At 35.8% G+C, this 27608-nt stretch overlaps 1 long non-coding RNA gene across 1 annotated transcript in view; it reads right to left on the reverse strand.

Annotated features, from left to right (window-relative positions):
* The window catches only part of LOC147827081 (uncharacterized), a 101977-nt gene extending 91642 nt beyond the window's left edge, over nucleotides 1-10335 (reverse strand). The window contains exons 1-2 of the long non-coding RNA XR_015453247.1: nucleotides 9966-10335; nucleotides 3591-3727 (exon numbers count right to left, since the gene is read on the reverse strand). This is a non-coding gene — a long non-coding RNA (uncharacterized LOC147827081). The remainder of the gene's footprint in view (nucleotides 1-3590; nucleotides 3728-9965) is intronic.
* Between the last annotated feature and the right edge of the window lie 17273 nt (nucleotides 10336-27608).

Here is a 27608-nt window from a genome sequence, read left to right on the forward strand (position 1 = left end):
CCACCTCTCCAAGTCAGCCCTTCCTAGAAAGCTATTTTTGGGGACTGCAACTTTTTAATTTTCTTCATAGACTTTACAACATCGTTTTGGTGTATTTGTTACTAACTGCCTAACCCCCCAGAATGTAAACTCTTTGTGGACAGAAACTATGTCTACCCAAGTGAATATTATATCCCTAGAATTTAGCACAGCACTGGGCATATAATAGACCTGAGTAAACACCTGTTCAATGCATAAATCATGATTCTTCACGACCCAGAATTCAATCTGTAAATCAAGTGACAAAATGAGATGAGAAGTAGTTGACTGTGTTCACCCTTCCTTTTATTTAGTACAGTCTTTGTATGGGGACACACATGTGCCAGAATCTTCATTTCCACAAAAAACAACACCTCATCCTCCGTCTTCTTACTAAATTTTCCAGGCAACCAGCAAACAAATGCAACAGAGAAGTCAACAGAGATAAAATAAAATTTAGTTTTACCAACACAAACAAGATGGGAAAGAGATACCAAGGTCTACAGTAGCTACAGAATTTTCAGACAGAACATTTTCAGTTTAACTCTTTGGCATACAGAAAAGTTTTCCCCTCATTATTTTGTTAAGAAAGACCATCCGCAGTGGCCACCTTCATACTGATTGTGCCGAGGATGCAATATGCTGAAAGCTCTCTGCCTAGGCTGTTTCCCAGGGTTGCATTTGCAGCAAGCTATCTTTGGGGGAGAGGTAATGTCTCCTTCCAGGCTGAAGGCTCGTGTACTGCGCACTGTTTGATGTAGAGACAGCGATATTGCTCAGCACAATCAGGGCTAAATTCGCAGACATCTGACCCACATACTTTCCCAAAGTCCCACAGTCGGGCAGGCCCTGCACGTACATAGGACCCTTCTTCTTACCCCTGAGCATTCTTGGCAATTGTGTCTTTGCACTCGTGCTCTGCAGGTGAAGGACAGAGAGACACGAAGGCCGTCAGTGAGCAGGGCAGACACGCACGGTTCCACTTTTCCTGGCTGCCCTTGTCCAGTACCTGCACAGGCCTCCCGGGGTTCAGTGGGCCTCAAAACACGCGCAGGGCAAGGGGGCGTCACACTGTGATTGCCTAGGTGAGGGCTCCGACAGTCGGGTGCCATGCTCCCCACTGCCCTGGAACTTGGTTAGGACACAGGCAAAAGGCAGCCGGGGCCTACGAAATGCAGGCCACCAAGGTAGCTGATCACCCTTTCTTGCTCATGTCACTTCCTTGTGTTAGTCCGCCACTTACTGCAGAAAACATCAGCACCGAGGGAAGGGAAAGATGGACTCCAACCTTTCCTTCTCAATGTAGGTGAAAAGAAGACAATCTGAAAGAATCATGTGTATCAAAAGTAAAACCACTGAATTACTCTTGGGTATCAGTTCTACTGTTCTTGTATTAATGAAATACATACATACGTGGCAGCTACAAAACACAAATTATAAAATTTCAGTGATTCTTCATAATCATTTAGATGTACTTACACTTGCATTTAAAATGATCATTGCACAATATAAGATGAATGGCAAAAATCATGATAATAATTAAAACATTTAATTTATCTTTAATTAGAATGTCATTAAATAGTAAAAAAACAGCATAACAAGAGAGAGAGAGACCAAAAAAGAAAGGGAAAAATGTTATATTCTATTGCTTTTAGTAGTACTTTTTCTTGGTTTTTTAATAAAGTAGGCTGTATTTTATTTGCCACTGGATGTCACGAATTATGTGGCCATTCCTCCCTAAAATGGAAATGCACCGCACCCAGCATCCATCTGGATGCTCCTGTTGCCTCCACCTGACTTGGCAGGAGGAGAAGCCCTGAAGACACGCTTATGCTCATGCTGACTGGTGTGCATGAGGGATAAAGCCATTAGTCTCATCTGGAAATCTCATGCCTTCTGCAAGCACCCCTGGGACAGCAGCAGGCGAACTTGGCTTCCAACTAGGGTAAAGCTTCGAGCTCTGACACTTTTTATACCACCACAAAGCTATTGGAAAATATGAAAGCCATAAAATGTTGTAGCCATAAAATTTCCAAGTAGTTCAACCCTTTTGCACATAAGCAAATTCCTCCCCTTATCATCTCACCTCTGTCACACAGTTTACTTTTAGTGATATCCTCTTCTACCCTATTTGGTCAAACCACACTAGTATCTTTGTTTCATTATGTTCTTGAGGTAATGAAAATATTAACATGCTCCTTAATTTGTCTTTTTTATATGAAGTATCATTAACTTGAATATTATTCCCTAACTTACTTAATTCATTTTGTCTCTACCATCCAATCCTGATAACTCTTCCTTTCTTCAATAATAAATATGGCTTGGTGCCGCCCAGTGAAATGCTCCATGTGGCAGGCCTTTATTATCTAATCAAACATCTTAAAGAAATCTTTCCTAATGTACCACAATCTACCTTCCCTTAAACTACCCTCCCTTAAATTTCGCTTAATTCTAGTTCTAAAGATTTGAACAAAATATGGAAAAAGAACATTTCTTTAAAATCTTCTCAAACATATTATGGTTCCAGTTTTACTTAAACTCTGTACGTACATAGTTTATGAATCAGTGTTTATATAATCATAGAACATTAGAGAAACATACACAAATTATTGCATGTAACCTTAGATGTGTGGGTTTAAAAGCAGAAAAAAGGACTTACATGTTACCACTATTGATTTCACAACTGAAATCATTTACTTTTGTAATAAAACATACTAAATTTAGAAAAAGTATTTGCAAAACATTCAAAAAATTCTATACCTACTCCTTATTACCTGTCATATAAAATACCAAATCCTGTCCCTGACACACAGAGCCTTTCATTGGTTGCACTTGGCCCCTCTCCCTGCTACACCATTTCTAATGACCATTCTCATACCCAACTCTCCTTTTCCATTTGCCAGTGTTGGTGGAAATAATTCATTAAATCCCTCCCACCAACACCACATAGATCACATTCACTTTTGCTTCCAGAATTATTTGCATTTCTTTTCCCTGCCTGACCTCCCTTACATCTCTCCAAATCAAACCCAAATTCATCCTAAGCTTCTACTGACACAACCTCTAAAAACAGGATTATAATATTTGCGTCTCAATTTGGACCTGATTCAAATGTCATTTTTGAAACCACACAAGGTGATGGTTAAGTTTCCTGAAGGTAGAGAACATGCTTTATCTTCTTTGTTATCTATACAGCACCTTAAGGGCAGTGAAGAGCCAGTTAAGAGGGTCTAGTTTGTTTTCTTCAGTGCCTAATTTATTTAAATGCTATTTAATGAGGATAAACCACATGTGTATTAAGTAAATATTGATTAAGGGACAGAAATACATTTGGTCTAGTTTACCTCAACTTACTAGAAAGTTTGAGTATGATTGAAAGGGATATACATTAAAAAATTCAAACAAGACCATGAAGTAGAACATTTAAGTAATACACAAAAGTGTTAACTTGGGCCTGAATTCTTGAAAGGACTTCAGATACTAACAACCTATTGTTGAGTCTGGTTAGATAAATGGAAGTAGTAAATACAGATGTTTTATATCCACATTGTCTCGTTGGTTATAAAACTTACAGATACCGCTGTAGGACAGGAACCGTGAGTTAGGGAGAGGTTGGAAGCTCACTGCCGTGCTGTCTCACGGAGAAGACCAGCTCTTGAATTGTTAAGATGCTGTGCCTGTTGGTTACACTCAGAAGGTTTGGGCCTGCCTGGAGACGGAAGTAGAGAAAGCAGTCAACTACTGCGTCCACTAAGGTTCAGTTCCAAGCTTATGTGAATCACTGAAAATTCTCCTATTATTTTCATCCCTTGTGTTTACTCATGCTTCCTTACTCCTGACCACTCTCTTCAGCCCTGTTGGTGTTGCTCAAAACACTGGTATCTATCAAAAGTACAGATTCTCATAGACAAAAGTAATGTCTTCCACATACATGGTAAGATTTGGGCCAAAGCAATTTTTATAGGTAATTTAGCAGGTAGTCTTATATTTCATCCAGTGTTCGAGAACATGTGAAAAGAAGCTACCATTGACATCTTCAGAGTATGAACTCCTATGTTTATTTTTATTTCTTTTATAAAATCTCTAGGCCTTTAGTTTTAACTATTTTTCAATTTTAAATGGCTACATATGACATAAAAAGACAATAATGAGATTCTATGTGTTTTGATATTGATAGGTATACATTGTGTATTGTTCAAATCAGATTAAAGATATCTATCCCCTCAACCGTGTATCATTTCTCCATAATGAAAACATTCGAAATCCTTTCTGGTAGCTTTTTATAGATATCCAGTATGTAACTGTTACCCATATTTACCCTACTGTATAATATCATGCCAAAAATTTACTTTATTGATCAACTTTTCCCCATCCATACTGACCTACCTCCTATTTCTCCAAGCCTCTAGTACTCACCACTCTGCTCTCAACTTAATGAGATCAACTTTTTAAATATCTTTCAGTTCTTAAAAATTCTGTTGTATCATTTTCCTTCCAGAAAATAAAAATAATGGCAAAAAATATTGAAGAATGAACGTGCTTTATGTTTCTCTGACCCGAGAAACTACAACACACAGTATATTCACATATAGGCAGCTACAAAGTCCAGGGTGTCCACAAAGCATGCATGGCATTTCCTGGAGTTTTGCGTTAGCAGTTGAAAAGCAGGCCACCAGCAATAGAAAGTGATTTTCTACTACACTTGAAAATCTTGGATGGAGCTATGTATTTAATGATTCAGGTAAGATTTGTTTACTGTTTACCACATAAAGGAGAACGTATTAACTGATGAAAGAGAAGTAAAATAAAATGAAAACAAAAACACTGCCAGAAAACTGGAATGACATTGGTGGCCAACTCAACTCAGTTTGCCCAGGTCTTCTGAAGATTTAGTACTGAAAGTCTTACACTCTGGCAACTCCTACATCTCTAGTCACATTGAAAGGACTGGTTCCAGAGAAAACTAATCAGATGGAATAATGACTGACATGATTGTTAACTATGGAAAAACTGAAAAGTCATCTGCACTCCAGATTTTAGTTTCAGATCTAAAAGTAGAATATACTTGCATGACCTGGCTAACATCAGAAATTGAACTATACCTAAGCCTCACATAATATGACACCTTACACTGTGTCTTGGTTACTTTCTTGTCACTGACACAATACCCGGCACTCACAACTTAAAGGAAGACAGGTTTATTTGGGCTTAGAGTTTTCAGAGGTTTCAGTTCACAGTTGGCTGACTCCAAGGCAGGGTGGCATCTAGTTATAAGCCACAACACACTGTTTCAAACAAATCTCTCATAATCCAAATTCTCTTCATGCAATGCCAAATAAGTTTAATGGTCAGTGTTTTTGTTAAAGAACAAAAACAATCTTTAAAGCAAGTTTAATTTTCTTTGGTAGTTAATACTTTAATCTGATTTAAAATATGAAAGCTGAAGGCTGGTGAATTATAATATTATGACTATAAGTAAGTATTCATGGGATTCTTTCCTCAGAGGATCTCTTGGCACTATTGAAAGGAAAGTTATCTACTGCAAAAGGTTAATCAACCCAAACTCAACAAAAGGTCTGACTTTAATTGAAAGTCCAAATGTCAAAATCTGAGACAGGCTTTAAATAAAGCAAAACAAATTTAACATGTGGGATGCTAAAAATTCTCTTGTTTAAATTTGTACTGCCAAATCCTGCTAGGATGACAGCATATATTTCAAGAGAATGACAGCAGATACTTTCATAGTTTGATGATAATTTCAGAACATGTACATGAGGGATATTGATACATACTTTTATTATCTTATAATGTTTTTGTTTGGTTTTAATATCAGGACAATGCTGGCCTCTGAAAAATAATGTGGGAGTGTTTCCTCCTCTATTTTCTGTGAAGGAGTTTATGTACAATTGGTATTATTTCTGTCACTGATATTCAATCGAATTGACTGATAATTGAGTGTGGCATTTTCAAAAATTAGAATATTTTCAATTATGATTTCACTTTATTTAATGAGTATTCTATTCAGGTCATCTGTTTCTTCTTCAAGATGACTTTGTAGCTTCTGTCCTTCAAGGATCTATTAATTTCACCTAGATTGTCAAATTCAGGTGCATAAAGTTTATATTAATATTCTTTTATTGTCCTTTCAATATCTTAAAGCTCTATACTAGTATTCCTTTTTTCATTGCTGATAAAAGTAAAAGTATCTTCTCAATTTTTCCCTTACTCAGTGATTCTGTCATTTTTTGCTTATTCCTGTTTCCAAAGAACAGCTTTTATTTTCATTGATTTTTTTCCCCTGATTCCAACATCATTTATTTCTGCTTTTATATCATTTCCCTGGTACTACTTGCTTTGGGTTATATTTGCTCTCTTTGTTTTCTTAAGGTAGAAGCTTGAATCATTGATTTGAAGCCAAACTCTTTCTAATATAAATATTTAATGCTACAGATTAAAAACTGCATTAGCTATATTCCACAAACTTTTGATACTGAATTTTATTAGAAACATCTTTTAATATTCCACATAACTTACTTTCTGAACCATAAGCAGATTGGTAGTGTGTTGTTTAATTTTTGGACTGCTGGCATTTTTTTAGATGTCTTTCCTTTATTGGTTACTATTGTAATTCCATCATAGTAAGTAAACAAGTTTAGTATGATTTTAATTTATGCTGACATGTGGAGGCTTGTTCTGGGCACGAGGTTATAGTCTGTTTGGGTGACTGTCCCATGTACATTTGAGAAGAATACATACTCAGCTTCTATTGGATAAACTTTCCTGTAAATATCAACTAGGTCAAATTGGCTGATAGTATACTTCAAGTCTTCTACAACACCATTACTTTTCTGTTTATGTGTTCTATCACCTATTGGTATTGAGGTACTGTAATTTTCTATTATGACTGTGGATTTGTTTGTTTCTTCTCTGTAATGTATCAGGGGTTTTTGTTATAATTCATTATGAAGCTCCCTCATTAAGGACAAAAGTATTTAGGATGATAGGATATAAAAGATTGGAAAAACAACTAAACAACTTGGTGTTTTAGACTAAAGCTACCTGCTATTTGTACATCTAGTCAACAAAGTAATAATAAATATGAGATATGTACAAAATATTTGTTGTAGCATTTATTTTAATAGCAAAAACAGTGATGCTATGGCTTGTGTCTAGATGTCTCCCCAAAACCTCATACAGTCATAACTGGGGCTTTTGCAGAGGTGGCAGGATCTAGAATGTGTGATGCTGGGATTGAGGGTGTGTGATTACTAAATTAGTCCACTGATTGGTTTGGTACCTACCCTAAGCCAGGTAACCTAGATGTAATATAAAAGGGGCACAAATAAGCTGTTCTTGTTGCTTATGGCTTGCTTAAGATATTCTGCCCACCATGAACTGTTTTTCCTCTGAGATGCCTGTCTGACATGCCACCCTGCCTTGGAGCCAGCCAATTAAGGACTGAAATCTCTACAAACTGTGAGCTAAATAAGCCCTGTCCCCTTTAACTAGGGGTGTCGGGTATTTTGTGTCAGCAATGAGAAATAGTAATTAAGACAAGTTATAATTAATTGTACAGAAGTAGAGAAACTTCTGTCTCAGGTTGGGTTATTCATATGATTAATACTATGAAACAGCTGAAAGAAATAAATCTTCAGGTATCAATTTGGTTAAATTTCAAAAGCAAAATATTGAAGTAAAAGGCAAATTATAAAAACTATTTGATGAAATCCAATCAGTTATTTTTAATGAAAACTTAAAATAAAAATGTAGAAAGATATTTAATGCAATGTGAAATATGTGGAACTTAAAAATATATTTCTATATAACTCAGAGGCTAAATAAAAAACCGTAAGAAAATTTTAAAATGTTTAACTGTAGTAAAAGCACAATGTAACAAAATGTGTGGGATATAGACAGTACAGGGCTTATCAGGAAATATACAGAATTATTTTCTCATATAAAAAGGAAAACACTTCAAGTATATTATCTGAATTTTTTTATCTTAAAGACTGGAAAACTAAAAGGTAAAGAAACACAAAACAAGCAGAAGAATGGAAATAACAAAGATCAAAGCAGAAATCAATGAAATTGAAAAACAATGGCAAAAATGAAAGAAATTGAGAGATGATTGTTTGAAAAGATCAATAAAATTGACCCACTTGCATCCAGGAGACTGTGAGAAAACACACACACACACACACACACACACACTGGCAGGCCCACTGGCCAATAGCTTGGCTGCGTGGGCACCTGTACCAACAGCTAACACCACCAACTCCCCCGCCTCTCACCTCTTGGTTGTGCAGCTACCTGGTTCCACACTACAAAGGCACAGGGGGACATAAAGGCCATTGTCCTGAGTTGCAGAAGTGAACAACAGACAGAGGGCCTCTCTCAGGCTCCCTGATCAAAACTGAAGCCCACTGGAAAAGTGAAGAGAATCTCTGCAATAAAGGCACACCAGACCACCGTACATGGTAAGTTGGAGGGATCATCACCTCCCATTTGAACCTGGACTATCTTCAGGGGAAAGACAGCTGGAACCTGTAATAGAACCTTGCAGAGTTCAACCCTACAGAAGGACAGGGAGCTCAATTTGGGACTTGCAGCCAGAAATCTGCCTGAATCTCCCGGGTCTGTGCTTGGCTTACTGAGACTCATTGACTTAAAACTGACAGTACCAAAAACAAAAATGAGAATACATTTAAGCAAGGCACAAACTCAGCCTTCCACCCCACAAAAGGCATTTTCTGGGAAAAATGGGGTGGAAAAGTCTGATAATCAACCACCTGGACACCCTGAACTGATAGCACAGGAAGTAACAAAACAGATGAATGAGGCTCTAGAAAAATTCAAAGCAGAAATAATCTCCCAGGTAACTATAGAGATGGTGAGCAGAGTGAAAGACATAATTAGAGGCTCTAGAACAGAAACAGATAAAAAAAAATAGATGAGTTCAGAAACATGGTGGAAGCCATGGATGCCCAGCATAAGAAAGAAATGGAATCCATGAAACAGATTCAAACAGATATTCAGGAGATTAAAAACTCCATTGAAAGCATGCAGAGCAGATTAAGGGAATCTGAAGATAAATATCAGATCTAGAAGACAGGATTGCAGTTCAGGACCATGAAAACAAAGATTTCTCAAAAATAGTAGGGGACACAAGAAATCAATCCAGCAGCTGGTAGATGATGCAAAGAAGAATAACATAAGACTGATAGAAGTCCATGAAGAAGCAGGAGAAAGTATAAGTGACATAAAAAAACTGTTCACATAAGTAATAGTAGAAAACTTCCCAGACAGAGGTAGAGAATTGGACATACAGATAAGTGAGGCATATAGACCTCCAACTACCCATGATCAAAAAAAGCTACACCTAGACATATAATAGTCAAGATCCCAGAAAGGCAAAAGAAAAACAAAATCCTACAAGCAGTTAGAGAAAAGAAACAAATCACATACATAGGAAAGCCCATCAGAATCACAGCAGACTTCTGAACACAAACACTCAAATGAAGCAGAGCCTGGAATCAAGTATTTCAAGCTGTAAAAGAAAATAACTTCCAACCCAGACTGTTGTATCCTGCAAAATTCTCTTTCAAAATCAATGGGGAAATTAGATATTTCCATGACAAAGAACACCTGAGAAATTTCATGAACACCAAACCAGCACTCCAAACAATTCTAAGAAATATACTAGAAAAAGACAATAAAGTTCACAGCTCCGTGAGGCCTAACAGAGGAAAGCCACCAGGCAAGGCAAGAAACTAAAGGGAAAGGGAAAAAAAAGAAAAGAAATAAAAAATCCAACAATAGTAAAACATCATGACAAGGATGAGTCAATATCTATCAATTATAACTATCGATGTTAATGGTCTTGTTCCAGAATCACAGAAAGAAATGTACAGAGACACAGAAGTTAGGCAAAAAAACAAAGCCTTTACCTGCTAGCAGGGTGGGACTGCCAGAAACTCATCTGATCAATGTCCGCCCCGTTCTTTGTTTTCACATTTCCTTTTATATCTTCTTTTAGCCATTACCTCATTCCTGGTAGTCTTAGTAAAACTTTTGTTTCTCTTTTACAACTAGTTCCTGTGAATGGTTAAAGTCACAGACATATAACAAACAGATGGTGCTTACAACACATACATTGTAAACTACCCAAACATTTCTACTTTGTTTTTCTCCAGGTTAAATGTTATCTACAGCTAGGTTACAGGTCAAAGATTCAGTTAGCCATCACCTTAAACAATAAGAGTTATAGGAAAGGTAAATCTTAAAGGAATGTATTACTTATTCTACTTCAGCTACCTTAATAACTAACTTATAGTTCAAATTTTCTCTATCAGTCTCAATTCACCAATCAAAAGAAATAGACTGACAGAATGGATTAAGAAGCAAAATCTAACAATATGTTGTATACAAGAAACACACTTAACTCAAAAAGAAATACACAGACTGAAAGTAAAAGGATGGAAAACAGTTCTCTGTGTGACAGGAACCCAGAAGAAAGCAGGGGTAGCAATTTTATTTGCAGACAAAGTAGATCTCAAACCAAAACTAATTAAGAGAGACAAAGATGGTCACTACATCCTTGTGAAGGGAACAGTCAAAGAGAAAGAGATGACAATCATAAATATACATGCACCAAATACGAATGCCCCCAACTATACAAAACAAATATTAATAGACATGAAAAAACAAATAAGCTCTAATACAATTGTAGAGGAGGATCTCAATACCCCATTATCACAATTAGACAGATCATCTACACAAAATTTAACAACAAAATTCTAGAACTGAACCAAGCTATTGAACAAATGAACTTAATAGATGTTTGCAGAGTGTTCCACCCCACAAAATCAGAATACACATTCTTTTCGGCTGCACATGGGTCATTCTTCAAAATACACCACATGCTAGCTCATAGAACATGTCTAAGTAAATGTAAAAGAATTGAAGTTATCCCCTGTATATTATCAGACCATAGTACAATAAAATTGGAAATCAATGACATAAGAAACTGCAAAACTCCCACAAACACATGGAAATGAAATAACACCCTCCTGAACAACCAATGGGTCATAGAGGAAATTAAAGAAATAATTAGACAGTTTCTACAAGTACATGATAATGCCAGTACAACATACAGGAATCTATGGGACACAATGAAAGCAGTTCTACACAGGAAAGAAACAAATGTTATAAAGCTATACAGAAAGCATTTGAATAATAATCACTAATATCAGGAAAGATATCAATTAGGAGGATAGATACTATAATTAGGGTGGGAAATACAAAAGCTTTTAAAGGTATTGGTTATGCCTTATTTCTTCCATTAAATAACTGATAAATAAAAAATTTTTTAAATTTTTATTAGTGAAGTCATAGGAAGAAATCAATCTGTTTTCAGATTATTTAAACAATGAGTCTTTTTTTAATTCCAAAAGTTGTTAACAGAATCTAGCAACTTTCAAGAAAACTGTTGAAATATGCCCACAATTAAGCAAGGATAAAGCAAGTAGAATTTTTCCTTCTCTAGCTATATCATAAACTTTTGCTACAAATAATCTAACATAAGAACACTAACCTTACAAAATGCTTTCGTGATTACTTATTAACAAAGTATATCACTGAGGTAAGCAATAAATGCTAAAACCGCTAAACTGAATGATAGATTCAGTGCAGGCAATGTACTTCATTCAGAATCTTTTCTTGTATGGGTACATTTTTATGTTTCCCAAACTCACCTACTCAATAAGAAAAATAAACAGGGATAAGGGAAATCAAATGTTTGAATGGTGGAAACTGAACTTTAATTTTTATATTAGTCATATAACTATGAATCAAAAAAGAAATGTTGAAATATTCTATATAGTTTGCTTTTTATAACTTTTTTCAAGAGAATCTGAGAAACAAGTTCAGCAGGTTCATTTTGCCACAACTATAAAAGTTGATCTATAAATTTGACAAGAGAAAGACTCCAGATATATCTGTTTATCAAAAGACATTCCTTTAGGAAAAAACATGAAAGAAGATTGCATAGAGCTGGCCTTGACAGACTGAAGAGACATGACAGTACATAGAAGAGTCTAAGCAAAAGGCAAAACTGATAAGATATGAAAAATTCTAATTTCTTAACAAATGCTCTGATATTTAAAAGCATTGAAAGGCTAAAAAATAAGTAAAAATAGTAACATAGTCCAAATCAATGCCATTTGTAATGGGACAAAATTTTGTAATATCACTAACACATGATGCCCCAAATTACTCGGTCACTAATCCTGTCTTATTAAAAACATGAAATAGTTCAAACTACAAACATAGGTGCTGTAGCAACTCAGAGAATATTCTAATATTTAGTTGCCATGGGCAGTTTAAAAGGTTTCCTGTACAATGTCTGTCTTGGAGAATGTTGTGGACAGGAAAAAAAGAGGGGCTGCAGCAATACTTCTTCTATAAGTCAACTAGAAAACTCTACCAAAATATATCTAATCCTGTTGTAAATCTTCATTATTACATTTAATTGAGCAGGCCACAGTCTTGTTCAAACTCAAATCCATTTACCTCATTTTGACTCTTAGAAATGACTTATTAATAAAGCCAATAGGCTTCATATCAATTACATCTTTTTAGCATAATTTCTGTAAGGGCAATTGTCTACAGCTTGACCTCATCTCCCTTCACAATCTCATGATCATGTATGGAAATCTCATTCCCCAACATTTACTGCAAGATCCAAGAGATCACTGAGAGGCTGTTCCTGGCCAACTAGAAAGATGATCAACAAGATAAAGACAACATTTATGCCTCTCTTGTTAGTCACAAGCCACTTCTGGAAGTCCAGAAGGAAAAAGGCAGATATGACAGTAGTCATGATACAGCATGAAAAGAAACTAAACACTAATTTTACAAAAAGAGTATGTCAAATACTACATAACACCAGTCAATGGCAAGGATGAATAATAGAAATGTAAAAGCTCTTTTATGATGATATTGTAGACCAAATCAAACATATTCTTGCTAATTCCAAAACTCTCAATTTTTTCTTGGTGAAAATATAAATCTATGTGGGTCTGCTGGATGACTCTGAAGATATTATCCCATATATGAAAAGTTATTTTAAAAGGGGATAATGTTAACATATTTGGCAATGTGCTTTTAGTTTATCACTTACCATATAACTGGCTGCTGTTTCTTTTTTTTTTTTTTTTTTTGTACCGGGGAATGAACTCAGGACCTTGCACTTGCAAGACAGGCAGCAGCACCACTGAGCTAAATCCCCGGCCCAGGCTGCTACTATTTTTAATCCACACAACACCAGGACTTAAACTACACTAACATCACCTTGAGCTCTCATTTATATGTATCTTGACTTAATTACTGTAGAGCCATTGTTTAAAGAACAAATTTAGACATCATAAAACAAAGCACACTTAAAATTTTTTAAATATATATGTATTCCTATTTACAACCTGGCGAAAAGGCGATGCCCCAGCCTTCTACCCAAGCCTGTGAACATTACTGGGAGCCTCCAAAACAATGAGGAATTACAACAAGGATGAAATCACCACAGAATCTTCAGAGAGGTGGTTTTTCTTGTTTGCTGTACATTAAATTGATTGGCGCTGTATCCCCATCTGAAACAAGTGCATTCACAGTGGCAAAGCTGATAACATTTTGAAATCCATTATGAAGAACAGCTAAGTCCCAAATCAAACGCACACAATCAAAAATACTCCAGAAAAACTGACTTTTTAAATTGTGACTGACCCACACACGCTCAAGTCTATCTTCCTCTGCAATATGCTAATGTCAGGGATAGAGTTTTCTTATTTCCCAAGCCAATCAGAAAGGACTTCATTGCATATGACTCCCTGGGTAAAGTCTGCAGAGTAATCACTGTGCAGACAGCTGGACCTCCTCCTCTCTCCAGAAGAAGCAGGCCATGGGGAGGGCAATTCTTCACATACCTCTGTAGCTGCCAAATATGAAAAGATGAGCTGTGATAATATGCCCATTGTGAATTGAAGGGTAATTTTAATTATGTGTATATGCATATTATTCCTTATCATGCATGTTGTTAAAATAAACCCTAAAATGCCTAAATTTAATCATAACTATTCCTTGAGAAGAAAAAGAGAGAATTAGTGTGTACTGTGCAGATAACAGCGGACATTCCTACAGATTCTGGGCACACATGGTGCACAGCTGCGGACTAAACTGGCCCTTGGGGGCCAGGATGAAGAAAAACACAGTTAGAGGTAAAATAAGCAGGTGTTTTCCTTTGTTTGTTTGCTTTCATTATTTGAGTGGCAAGAGCAAGATAACGTCCTATATGCCAAAGTACACAGAAGACTCAAACTCTCATCCAATTGCTTTGTCTCTTAATGGCACAGTGACAGTGTTCTTTCTGAAAAACATTCACTGCATACCCACGGAGTACAGGAATAAAAAAGTACCCTTTGTTGGTATGAGTTTAAATTAAAATACATTTGTGACACTAAATTCTACTCTGCGCTACTCCTTAAATATTAAATGGACATTAATGCAGAACTCAATCTAGCTCACCTTTTATTACAGATAACCATAATTTTCTCATCTCCTTTATCAGAAATAAACTCCTTGAGGTCAGGAATGATATTATTCATTTGTGTCGCAAACACAGACCTTGCATAAATATTTATAGAACGATTTGCATCCAGCAGACATGCCAAAATATCTGTAGAATGAATCAATTCTAAGTCCCTGAGGGAAATGCTATAAGAACAAGATCTTTTTTAGAATCATGATATTTGAGACAAGTGTAGTCTATTCACACGAGTAACAAATTTCACTTGCTGGTAGTAATTTAGTGCAAGGAAACAAGGCAGACACTTCAAGTAAAATCTTCATGTTTCCAAAGTAGAAAGCTAAGGGATTGATCTCTCTCTTTCTCTCTCTCTCTGACTCTCTCCTTCCCTCCTTCTGTCTCTTATCCTATGCGTATATTCCCTTTTTCTGTTGTATTTAACTCATACTAGATATGTAGTTTTGAAACAATGGGGATCTTAATAAACATATAAAATGAAGTTGAAGTATACATATATATGCTGATACACATTTACTGAGGAAAATTTGTGAGCTGATTTCAGCCTACATGTCAGTGTACATTAGCCATACTGTCTGAGAAAATTTTGGGCAGATGAGTTATGTGAAAAAACCCTCCTTTGCCCAAATTCTAAAGAGGGAACCAGGGCTGGATTACACACATACTAAGTAAAAACATTAAAGTATTTTATAAGAATTTTATGTTTTACATATATAAATACAAATGTTATGTGTTTATATAGAGCACATTAAAGTAGTCATTATTAAAAAAATAAAAATGCATTACCCACTCTTATATGTGAATCACAGCCACAGTTATCCCAGAAATGCTAATTTAGTAATTTTCAAATTATAAGACAGCTGCCATAAAGTTTTATCTTCCATAAAGTTCAGAATTATTTTACTAAGTACGATAGGTTAGTGGCTGAGATAAATTAAGTTGATGCAGATCTCCCCTTTGTTGCATTTTATCTATCATGTCTTCCTCCATTGGATAATTGTAGGTTTGCTAATAGAAGTGCAAAGCTCTTAATCCTCCTCAGTATGATAACTATAGCCTCACTGTGGTGAAGACAGTCATAAAAACAGCAGTAGCACATGATTTTCATTCGGTGGTCTAATAGTGCTTCTGACATCAGGCATTGTTCTAATTTACGTCAACACATCCTCAGAGTTTTAATTGATTTCAACAGACTTCAATCTCACGCTACAATTAGTGCTTCCACAGGCTCGACATATTACCTAATCATTACATCTCTGGCCTTAACAAATCTCGTTACCCTTTTGATAATTTGATAAAAAGTATCCTTGTTACCAGAGTTGGTGATTTCTACACATAAAATACATTCTGGGAACACTAGAGCACATAAAAAGTCTCTATATAGTTTTAGGCTTCACTATCAGTAGTTCTTGAATCTTGTCAATGTTTCAGGAACTGTAGACAAGCAAGAGTGAAGACAGAAAAAGTTACTTTCTTCTATTTTATATTCCAGTTTTCATACAACTTTGAACATAATGATTATTTCTTGAAAAATTATCCATTCATCTCCATGCAAGACCTTGAAGATGTTTTCAGGTTGCTCTCAGTCTTTCTAAGATCATGCCCTTTCCCAAAATATATTCAGACAAAAGTAATGATTTTAAACTCAAAATTCAAAAGATACATATCAAACCATTACCTCCTATTTTATTTTTCACAGCTGCCAGCTAAGAAAGAAGGGAAGAAAAAGTATGTAGACATAAAACATAATTGACTAGATTTTCTTAGAATCTATAAAGATCTATAAAAGGGTTTTAAAAACAGATAGCACGGTATTTTCTAAAACAGAGTCTACACAAATGGTGCATTCTTGTAAGCAGATAAACAACAAAACACTACATTCCATATTTTTCAACACCATGACTTTATTTATGTTGTTTTTGTCAACTTTGAATGCTCTTTCTCCTAACTCTGAAAACTCTAGTAAGCCTTTAAGGAAATTTCAAATGCCATTCATCACTGAAGCCATGTCCACAATTCCAAGGCCAAGCATAATACTCTCTTTTCGTGTTCCAAAAATATTTCTTATACATTGCATTATACTTTATGATCTGAAATCCCACCAAGACATCTCTCTTCCATCACTACCAGGGTCAAAAAACACAGTGTTACATAGAGTAGATACACTTTTGTAACAAATTTAGTTGTCAATACATTTATAAGATCTCTCATACACAAAAATAATCAAAAATCAAATGGCAGAGCAAAATTCAAAACCTGCATATCCTTTTCATGGAATATGATGCAGCCATTTGGATGTATCTTCCAAACACCAGGAAAATTTTCTTTTGTTTGGTTTAAATTTTATCTTTATTAGTACATGTTTGCAGTACATAATGATTACATTAAAGAGAGCTGGTACATGTGCAAAACACATCTTAATATTTTTACATCTCTTTCTCCTTCTCAACCTCCTCTTCCCTTTGTTTCTTGGTTTCCCTCCCATTTGCAAAAGATCTATTTCCTGTTTCCTATTATCTTTTATCTTTTTCTTTATTTATATGTTGGATTTCTCATATAAAATAAATCATGTGATATTTAAGTTTGTATATGCTGACTTATTTTGCTTAACAATATGATCTCAAGGTGCACCCATTTTCCTATTAATGACCCATATTTGTCCTTTATAGGAGAGTAGTTCTTTATTGTGTGTAAATACAACATTTTCTTCATCCATTCATCTGTTGATGGATATATTGCTGCTTCCAAGTTAAGCTATTATGAATTGCCCTGCTATAAACATGGTTATGCATGTATCACTATAATATGATGATCTAAACTCTTTTGGGAAGATACCTAGAAGGGAAAAACTAGGTCAAATGGAATTTTAGTTTTATTTTTTTGTGGAATCTTCACACTGATTTGTATAGAGTTTGTACAGTTTACATACCCGCAGTGTAGAAAGGTTCCTTTCTCCAATGCAGCCTCACCATTCATATGCAATCAGAAGAGAACCAGAATAGCAAAAGCAATCCTGGGCAACAAGAGCAAAGCAGGAAGTATCACAATCCTGAATTTCAAGTTATACAACAAAGCTACAATGATAAAAACAGCATGGTACTGGCATAAACACAGATAAGAAATCAGTGGAACAGAATACAGAATTCAGAAACAACCCCAAGCACATTCAGTCATCTGATCTTTCACAAAGGGACCAAAAACATATAATAGAAGAAAGATAGCCCGTTTGGCAAATGGTGTTAGAAAAACTGGCTACACACACATAGAAGACTGAATTTAGAACCATATCTCTCACTGTACACTAAACTAAAATCGAAATAGACCAAAGTTCTAACTATTAAAACAGAAACAATGTGCTGGAAGATAAAATAGGCAAAACTCTTGAAAACATATACATAGGTAAGGACTTTTAAACAGAACTCTAACTGCACAAGAAATAACTCCAAGGATCAACAAATGGTGTTATGTCAAATTTAAAACTTCTGCACAGCAAAGGAAACAACCAGCAGAGTGAAAGATGACCTACAAAATGGGAGAAAACTTTTGCTAGCTACTCCTCAAACAAAGAACTAATATCAAGAGTATATAAAAAACTCAAAAATATTAGACTCACTAAAATAAAAGACAACTCAAGTGAATAGACACTTCTCAGAAGAACGTTCAATATCTCTGACCATTAGAGAAATCCAAATTAAAACAACAGTGAGATTCCATCTTACTACAGAAGGAATGGTTATCATCAAGAAATCAAAGAGGAAAATTTTCTGATATAAGCTTAGGTAAAAATTAAATGATATAGAAGTTTAAATTCAACTATGTATAAGATATATATTGAAAAGAGATTGAAATAAAAGAGTATGAATTTCAAGACTTTAAAATGATTGAATATATTTAACTTTTTTCAAATTGGAGTAAGTAAACATAAATTTCCTCCATTTCAATCTTGAAAAAGAAAGGTGATTGACTATATGTCAGAAATTAAAGAAATTTTTATAGAGCATTTAACAAAGGAGACTAGAATGAAGAAAAACTCCAATTCTAAATCGTTCTACATGAAGGACCTTCCTGACTTGGAAGTGTGTGGGTGGAACTAATATGCCAAACAGAACTGCTGCTGACAATTCCCAAAACATGGCTGACAGAGCTACAGGGAAGAGTGGCCTGTGAGATAAACATCACCGTGGATTTGGCCAGCAGCTCCCGAGGAAGAAATCTGTAACTCACAGTCTTGCTGGCCTTGGTGCTTGTGGCATACTCTTAGAAAACCCAAAGTGGGGCAAGAACAGCTCTAAAGGTTCCCATGTCAGGTCTCTGCAAGTCTCCCAGGCATCTCACTTGCCTCACCCCAGCCTGGGAGAGTCTTAACTAGTTGAGTCACATTCAAAACTAAAAACAAATACTCTAAAAAGATGCTGAACATATTGGTGAGATTATTACCAGAGGCTGTCCTCTACTTTTTCTCTACATCTTTAAAAGCAGTTTTACCTCTAATCTAGCTAAATAAAATGATAGTAATTCTAATTTTCTTTCTCCTTTATGAGAAATTATATATAAATTCCAATATTGGACAAATATACACTTCCCTCACCCAAACCATAGCCATCAATAACAGAATGAACAAAAATCAACTGAAAAACAAAAACCACAGCCCATATAAGTGAACTTTATTGTTTTTAAACAAAATGACCAACTTATAGGAATTAAAACAAATACACTTTTATGAAGCACATTTGCAGCAAAACAGATATTATTAAATCTTAACTTAGTATTCTCATGCTAATTTGAAAATATTGCATCTATAAAAAAGAAAATAATGAAAACAGACATTAAAATGTACTATAAATTTATAATAATTAAAAAAATACAATGCCAGCACCAAAGTAAACAGATATTGGAAGTGAATACAATAAAAATCCCAGTAATAACTCCATATATATTAAGAAATGACTGATTTGCCTACATTGACATTAAAAATTTGTGCACAGATTTTAAAACCCCGTTGTAAACACAGTGAAAAGGTAATTAAATATAAACAAAGATGAACAGCAAAATAAAAACTAGGAAAACAAATTTCGGCAAGAGAATGAAAAAGCAAATGTTCTTATTATACAAAGAGCTCCAAAAAATAGCAAATTATATACATACATATATATATATATATATGTATGTATTGTGTGTGTGTGTGTGTGTGTAAGTATAGTCATATTCTGAGGCACTGGAATCAGGGAGTTAGGGCTTCAACATATAATTTGGGGTATAGAGGAGGCAATATAATTCAGCTCAGAGGCACATACTGTTTGCTAGGCACTACTCAGGAACAGCAGTGTATGAAACAGACAGCAATCCTATAGATAGCGGAAAGGTCTATAAGAGGTGGGCAATACACAGTTAACAAAATAAATTATGCCTCTGAAAATAATAAATACTATAAAGGAAACTAAAAATAGAGTAGTTTAAGGGGAATCAGAAATGCACTGAAGGGTTGCAATTTGAAATAGGATAGTCAGGGTAGGTCCCACCAAGAAGATGACATTTGAACAAAGATGGACAAAAGAAATGACTCTGAAGTCGAAAATGCTCAAAAGATTAGAAATGCTCAACCAACTTGTTAAACTGCAATAGCACATCATTTATTATCTACAGACCTGACCCAAAATTTTTTTTAAATTATACCAAATGTTGTCCAGAGTGAAAGGCAATGGTTTAATGGGAATTTAAATAAGTACAACCACAAAAAAATAAAAACTAATGAAGAAAATCTATGGAGAAAATTACTCCTACAATCTAATCAAAGCAGAACTTCAGATGGATGGGATCTAAACATAAACAGCAAAAAGCTGCAAAACCTAAAGATTACAAGAGAGGAAATGTTTTATTTTGTTTTTTACTTAAATTCTTTTATTGATACATTTTAGGTATACAACACATTAACATTTCTCATTGGAAACTTGTACCTTTAAATGATGCGTCTTGGTTCTTATTTTTTCCCCATTCCTAGCCCTCCCTTCACGCCCTCCACCCTTCCCTATTTACAAAGACTTTATTTCCACTTTTTCCATTTCTCATTGTTTTTCCTTTCCCTTCTTTCCTTTCCCATGCCCCTCCCAATACCCCTACCCCTTTGGACCTTTTCTTCCTATTTTACATTATCGATTATTCATTCTAATCATTGGTACATTTTAGGTATACAATATAATGGCATTCATCATTGGAAATTTGTACCTTTACATAATCTCTCTTGGTTCTTATTTTTCACCCTTGCCCAACCCTCCCTTCAACCCCTCCATCCCTCCCTATTTACAAAGATTTTGTTTCCATTTTTTCATTTTCTCTTATTAATTCCATTCCCTTCTATCCTTTCCCCTAGCTCTCCCACTTTCCCTTCCCCTTTGCTCCTTTTTTTCCTATTTCACATTATCTATTATATGTTTTAGTCCTTATTTACACTTTCAGTTTCTCACACTAGAGAAACTATTCAGTATTTATACATGTTTGTCCTATTTATTTCACTTAAGAGTGTCACCTCAATGTGCATCCATTTAGCTATAAATGTCTCTAATTTCTCATTCTTTATGGCTGAGTACTACTCCATTTTATAAGAAAAAAACACATTTCTTTATCCAGTCTCCAGTTCATGGGCATTTGGGCTGTTTCCAAGTTTTAGCTATCACAAACTGTGCTGCTATGAACATGGGTATACATATATCACTGTGGTATGATTCTTTTAATTCTTTGGGTAAAATACCCAGCAGGGGAATAGCTGGGTCAAATGGGATTTCCAGTCCTAGTTCTTTGAGGTATCTCCATACTGATTTCCACAGTGCTTGCACCAGTCTACACTCCCACCAGCAGTGGAGCAGGGTTCCTCTTTCCCCACAGCCCTCCCAGCATTTGTTATTGGTTGATTTCATGATAGCACCCATTCTTTCTGGACTGAGGTGGAATCTCAGCTTTGTTTTCATTTGCATCTCTCGAATGACCAGTGATGTCAAACATTTTTTCATGTATTTATTTGCTATTTCTACTTCTTTGTCTGAGAAATGTCTGCTCATTTCAGATGCCCATTTTCAGACTGTGTCTTTAAATTTGGGAGGTCTGATCTTTTCAGTTCTTTACAGATTCGAGATAGTACCCCTTTGTCTGAGGAAGAGCAGGTGAAGATTTTTTCCCACATTGTGGGTTGTCTCTTCACACTGCTGGTGGTTTCTCTTGCTGTGCAGAAGCTTTTTAATAAGAAGAGATCCTACTTGTTGATTGTTTGTGCTAGTTCATGGGCAACTGAGGTTTTGTTCATAAAATCTTTTCCTACACCAATGTCTTCAAGAGTTCTACCTTACCTCTGTTCCAGCCTGTTCATCATTTCTATTTTAATATTTAGATCTTTAATCCATTTTGATTTTAATTTAGTACATGGCAAGAGATATAGGTCTAGTTTTAATCTTTGGCAAGCTGAAACCCAATTTTTCCAGCACCATTTATTTAAGAGGCTATCTTTCCTCCAGTGAGGGTGTTTGGCTCCTTTATCGAAGATAAGATGCCTGAGTGTGTCTGGTGTTGTTTCTGAATCTTCTAATCTGTTCCACTGGTCCTCAGGTCTGTTTCTTTGCCAGTACCATGCTGTTTTTATCACAGTAGCTTTGTACTTTAGTTTCAAGTTGGGGATTGTGATACTCCCTGCCATATCTCCGTTCCCTAGAACTGTTTTTCCTATTCTGGGTCTATTCTTGTTCCAAATGAATTTTTGGATAATTTTCTCATGGTCCTTGAAGTATGCTGCTGGAATTTCAATTGGGATTGCATTGAATATATATAGCAGTTTTGGAAGTATGGCCATTTTCATTATGTTGATTCTTCCCACCCAGGAGCAAGGTATGTCTTTCCATTTTCTGATATCATCTTTGATCTCTCTTTTCACAGTGCTATAGTTTTCAGAAAAGAGGTCTTTGATTTCTTTTGTTAGCTTGATTCCTAGGTATTTAAGTTTTTTGGATGTTATTGAGAAAGGAATTGTTTGCCCTATTTCTCTCTCAGTGAGTCTGTTGTTCATGTAGAGGAAAGCTATTGATTTTTGTGTGTTGACCTTGTATCCAGCTACTTTACTGAATTTGGTTATGAAGTCTAGAAGACTTTTGGTGGAGTTCTTGTGGTCTTCTATATACAGTATCATGTCATCTGCAAATAATGACAATTTGACTTCTTCATTTCCTGTCTTTATTCCTTTTATACTTTCTCTTGCCTAATTGCTGTGGCTAATGTTTCCAAAACTATATTGAACAAGAGTGGTGATAGTGGACATCGTTGTCTTGTTCCTGATTTTAGTGTGAAGGATTTCAGTTTTTGACCATTTAGTATGATATTGGCTGTTGCTTTTTCATAGATGGTTTATATCAGATGGAGGTAGAGACCATCTATTCCAATTTTTTGTAGGGTTTTTATCATAAATGCATGCTAGATTTTGTCAAATGCTTTTTCTGCCTCTGTTGAGATGATCATGTTGTTTTTGTCTTTAGCTTTATTGATATGGTATATTACATTTTTTGATTTGCATATGTTGAACTATTGCTGCATCCCTGGGATAAATCCCACTTGATCAGGGTGCATGATCTTCTGCATTCTATTTGCCAGTATCTTATTAAGGATTTTTGCATCTATGTTCATTAGTGAGATTGGCCTATAATTCTCCTTTTTGATTGGGTCTTTCTCTGCTTTGAGGGTCAAGGTGATGCTTGCTTCCAGGAATGAATTTGGGAGTATTGCTTCCCTTTCAGCTTCACTGAAGAGTTTAAACAGTAGTGGCAGTAGTTCCTCTCTAAATGTCTTGTAGAATTTAGCAATGAAGCCATAAGGACCCGGGCTTTTCTTAGTTGGTAAGTTTTAAATTACGTTTTCAATTACATTGATATTGGGTTGTTTAGAATTTTTAGGTCTTCTTCATTCAACTTTGGTAATTCATATGTATCTAGCAATCTGTCCATTTCTTCTGTGTTTTCCATGTTAATGGCAGATAGGTTCTTGAAGTAGGTATTGATAATCCTCTGGATTTCTGCTGGGTCCATTGTAATTTCATCCTTTTCATTCCTAATTGAATAGATTTGGGCCTTTTCTTTCCTTTTTCTGATAAGGTTGGCTAAGGGTTTGTCAATTTTGTTGATTCTTTCAAAGAACCAATTCTTGGCTTCATTGATTTTTTTGTATCATTCTCTTAGTCTCCATTGCATTTATTTCTCCTCTGATCTTTATAATTTCCTCCCTTGTATGAGCTTTGGGTTTGTCCTGCTCTTCTTTTTCCAGAAGCTTGAGGTTCATCATCAGGTTGTTTAATTGGGCTCATTCTGTTTTCCTAATATGAGTATTCACTGCTATGAATTTCCCTCATAAGACTGCTTTCATTGTGTCCCATAGATTCCAATATGTTGTATTGTCATTGTCATTTATTTGAAAGAACTGTCTGATTTCTTCTTTAATTTCCTCTGTGACCCATTGATTATTCAGAAGTGTGTTGTTCAATTTCCACGTGTTTATGAAATTTTTCCAGTTTCTTTTGCTAAGGATCTCCAATTTCATCACACTATGGTCTGATAATGTACAGGGGATAACTTCAATTCCTTTGGACTTACTTAAACATGTTCTATGTGTGAGTACGTGGTCTATTTTGGAGAATGACCCATGTGCAGCTGAGAAGAATGTGGATTCTGACTTTGTGGGGTGGAACACTTTGTAAACCTCTGTTAAGTTCATTTGTTCAAGAGTTCAATTGAGTTCTAGTATTTCATTACTTATTTTTAGTCTAGTTGATCTATCTATTTGTGACAGTGGTGTATTGAGGTCCCCCACTACAATTGTATTAGTGCATATATGACTTTTCATTGTCCATTAGTATTTGTTTTATACAGTTGGATGTGCTGGTGTTTGGTGCATAGATATTTATGACTGTCATCTCTTCCTCTTGGATTGTTCCCTTTACAAAGATGTAGTGTCCTTCTTTGTCTCTCTTAATCAGTGTGGGTTTGAAATCTACTTGATCTGCAAAGAGGAGAGCTACTCCTGCTTTTTTTCGGGTTCCTGTCGCATGGAGTATTGTTTTCCACCCTTTAACTTTCAGTCTATGAGTTTCCTTTTGAATTAAGTGTGTTTCTTGTATGCAGCATATTGTTGGATTTTGCTTCTTGACCCATTCTGCCAGTCTATTTCTTTTGATTGGTGAATTGAGACCATTAACACTGATGGTTATAACTGAAACGTATTGACTTACCATTGTCATGACTTTTTCTTTTTGTTGGGTTCTCCCCCTTTCCATTTAATTTCTTGTCATGCCAGATGGGTTCATTCTGCTTTGCTTCCTGGGGTTGTGATCCTCATTGTCTGTTCCTAGGATATTGTCCAAAATTTTTTGGAGTGCTGGTTTGGTATTCATGAAGTTCTAAGGTGCTCTTTGTCATGAAAGTATCGTATTTCTCCATCAACTTTGAAAGATAGTTTTGCAGGGTACATCAGTCTGGGTTGGAGGCTGTTCTCTTTTAGGGCTTGGAATATGTCACTCCAAGCTCTTCTTGCCTTGATAGTTTGCCTTGAGAAGTCTGCTGTGATTCTGATGGGCTTTCCTTTGTATGTGATTTGTTTCTTTTCTCTAACTGCTTGGAGAAATTTGTTCTTCTGTTGTGTTTCTGGAATCGTAACAATTATATGCCTATATGTAGATTTTTTTTGATCAAGGCTATTTGGAGTCCTATATGCCTCACTTATCTGTATGTCAAGCTCTTTTCCCCTGCTTGGAAAGTTTTCTGCCATTATTTCTGTGAAGAGATTTTTTATGTCATCTGGACTCTCTCCTGTTCCTTCTTTGACTCCAATCAGTCTTATGTTATTCTTCTTTGCATCATCTAGCAGCTGCTGGATTGATTTCTCATGGTCCTTTACAATTTTAAAGCAATTTTTCTTTTCCTCCTCACTAATTGCAATCTTATCTTCTATATCTGAAATTCTGTCCTCACATTGGCTCATTCTGCTGTGTAGACTTTCAGTGGAGTTTTTCATCTCCTGGAAATCTGTTTGCATCTGTTTTATGGATTCCATTTGTTTCCTATGCTGGGATTCCATCATGTTCCTCAGCTCCTCCCTAGATTTATTAATCATGTCTTGCACTATGAGCACAATCTCTGCTGTTATGTGAGAAATTATTTCTGATTTCCTTTTTTCCAGATCCTCTTGTGTTGCCAGTTCAGTGGGTCCAGGTGATTGAGTATCAGAGTGTTCCATATCATTTCTCTTTGGGGTTGCTGTAGGTGATCTGGAAGTCTGGTTTTGAGACTTATTTCCATGTCTTCTCATTTCGACCACAGGCGGGGGGTTGCTGTTGGCACCCACATGGCTCACCTCCTCTGAGCTGGGAGAGGTTGGACAGTTGCTCAGAAGCCCCTTCCTCTGGCCCAGAAATGGCAGGATGGATGGCAGCCTGGAAGCCCCTTCCTCTGGTCCGGGAGCAGCAGGATGGATGGTGGCCCAGAAACCCCTACCTCGGGGCTGGGAGCAGCGGGACAGACAGCAGCCTGGAAGCCCCTTCCTCTGGGCTAGGAGAGGTGGGAAAGAGAGGAAATGTTAATAAACACCTATGTGATCTGTGATGCAGAGTTCTTACATGAGATTCACTAAACATAAATCAGCATTTAAAAACAGGATTTAACTCTTCAACAAAGACCCCCCCCAAAAAAAAATGACTGAGAGAAGAAAACTGCAACAAGGAAAACCAGTAACAGGTTGATATTGAAGATATATATGCAATATCTATGCTTCAAAAAGAAAAAATAGAAAACATAGATTATGAAAATAATAACAAATAAATGAAAAATAGACAAACCCACTAATAACTAGAGAAATGCCAATTATGAGATACCAATTTCTAGCCAGATGTGGCAGTACATGCCTATGATCCCAGGATTCTGAGACATTGAGCCAGGAGGATCAAGAGTTCAACCCCAGCCTGAGCAATTCAGCAAATTAGCACTCTGGCTCAAAATAAAAAATAAAAAGCCCCTAAGAATGTATCTCAGGAACAAGACCCTGGGTTCAACCTCCAATATAAAAGAAAGAAAGAAAGAAAGAGGGAGGGAAGCATTTGTACAGTTATTCTTAATGAGTTTCAAAAGAGGCAAATACAGAGGAGCCATGACTTCAGAACTCAATTTGTTCTCAAGGGCTGGTTCTAACTCAAATTGATCAAGTGAAGGCTCAGGCCTTCAAAATCTCTTCCTGCATTCATATAGATCTCAGTGTCCTTAGAGAGACACTGGCCCAGGATTTCTCAATTAACCCCACACGGGAAAGGATGTTGTCATGTTCCTTTCAGAACTCTTTAAGGGTTAAATCTGTATCTGAAACCACCTGGAAGTATAAGTGCTGGCATTCAGGTTGCAACTCAAGACTTTGTTCATAAATTAAAACTAAAATTTTGGTCATAATCCAAGTTGTTTGTATGTCAGGCAAGTTGTAACTCAAGGGTCCATTATACCAAGAGTTGACAAAGCTATTATAAGAAGTTCTCAGGAACTGCACAGAAGTGTCTCTCAAAAATAATCTGGAAGTATTTAGCCACATTAGCTATTGACCTTATGACTCAACAATTTTACACCTGCCTATATATATAGCACATGAATTCTTACTCAAGAGTTCCATGAAGGAAAAAGTACTGTTTTTTCACTGCAATGCACTTTAAATAGTGGACCAATGGACCCTTGATGTCTATTAACAAAAATAGGAAGTAAAATGTGCTAAGTACATAAAATACTATCCAAAAGTTAAAACTAGATATTCTACAGCTAACTACAACAAACTCTATGTAAATTCAGCAACACCTACAGATCCCAAAGGCTGTGTCTTGAATAGACAAAGAAATATCTATTTTACAGTATTTTCTATATAAATTAAAACACATATACTCACTGTCACTAGAATTGTACAAGGATACAAATGTATTTGAGGACATATATGAAACATAAGAATG

The sequence above is a fragment of the Heterocephalus glaber genome, unplaced genomic scaffold (genome assembly GCF_053883595.1).
Source record: "Heterocephalus glaber isolate CG9 unplaced genomic scaffold, H.glaber_assembly_v1.0 deba00001457, whole genome shotgun sequence".
Taxonomy (NCBI): Eukaryota; Metazoa; Chordata; class Mammalia; order Rodentia; family Bathyergidae; genus Heterocephalus; species Heterocephalus glaber.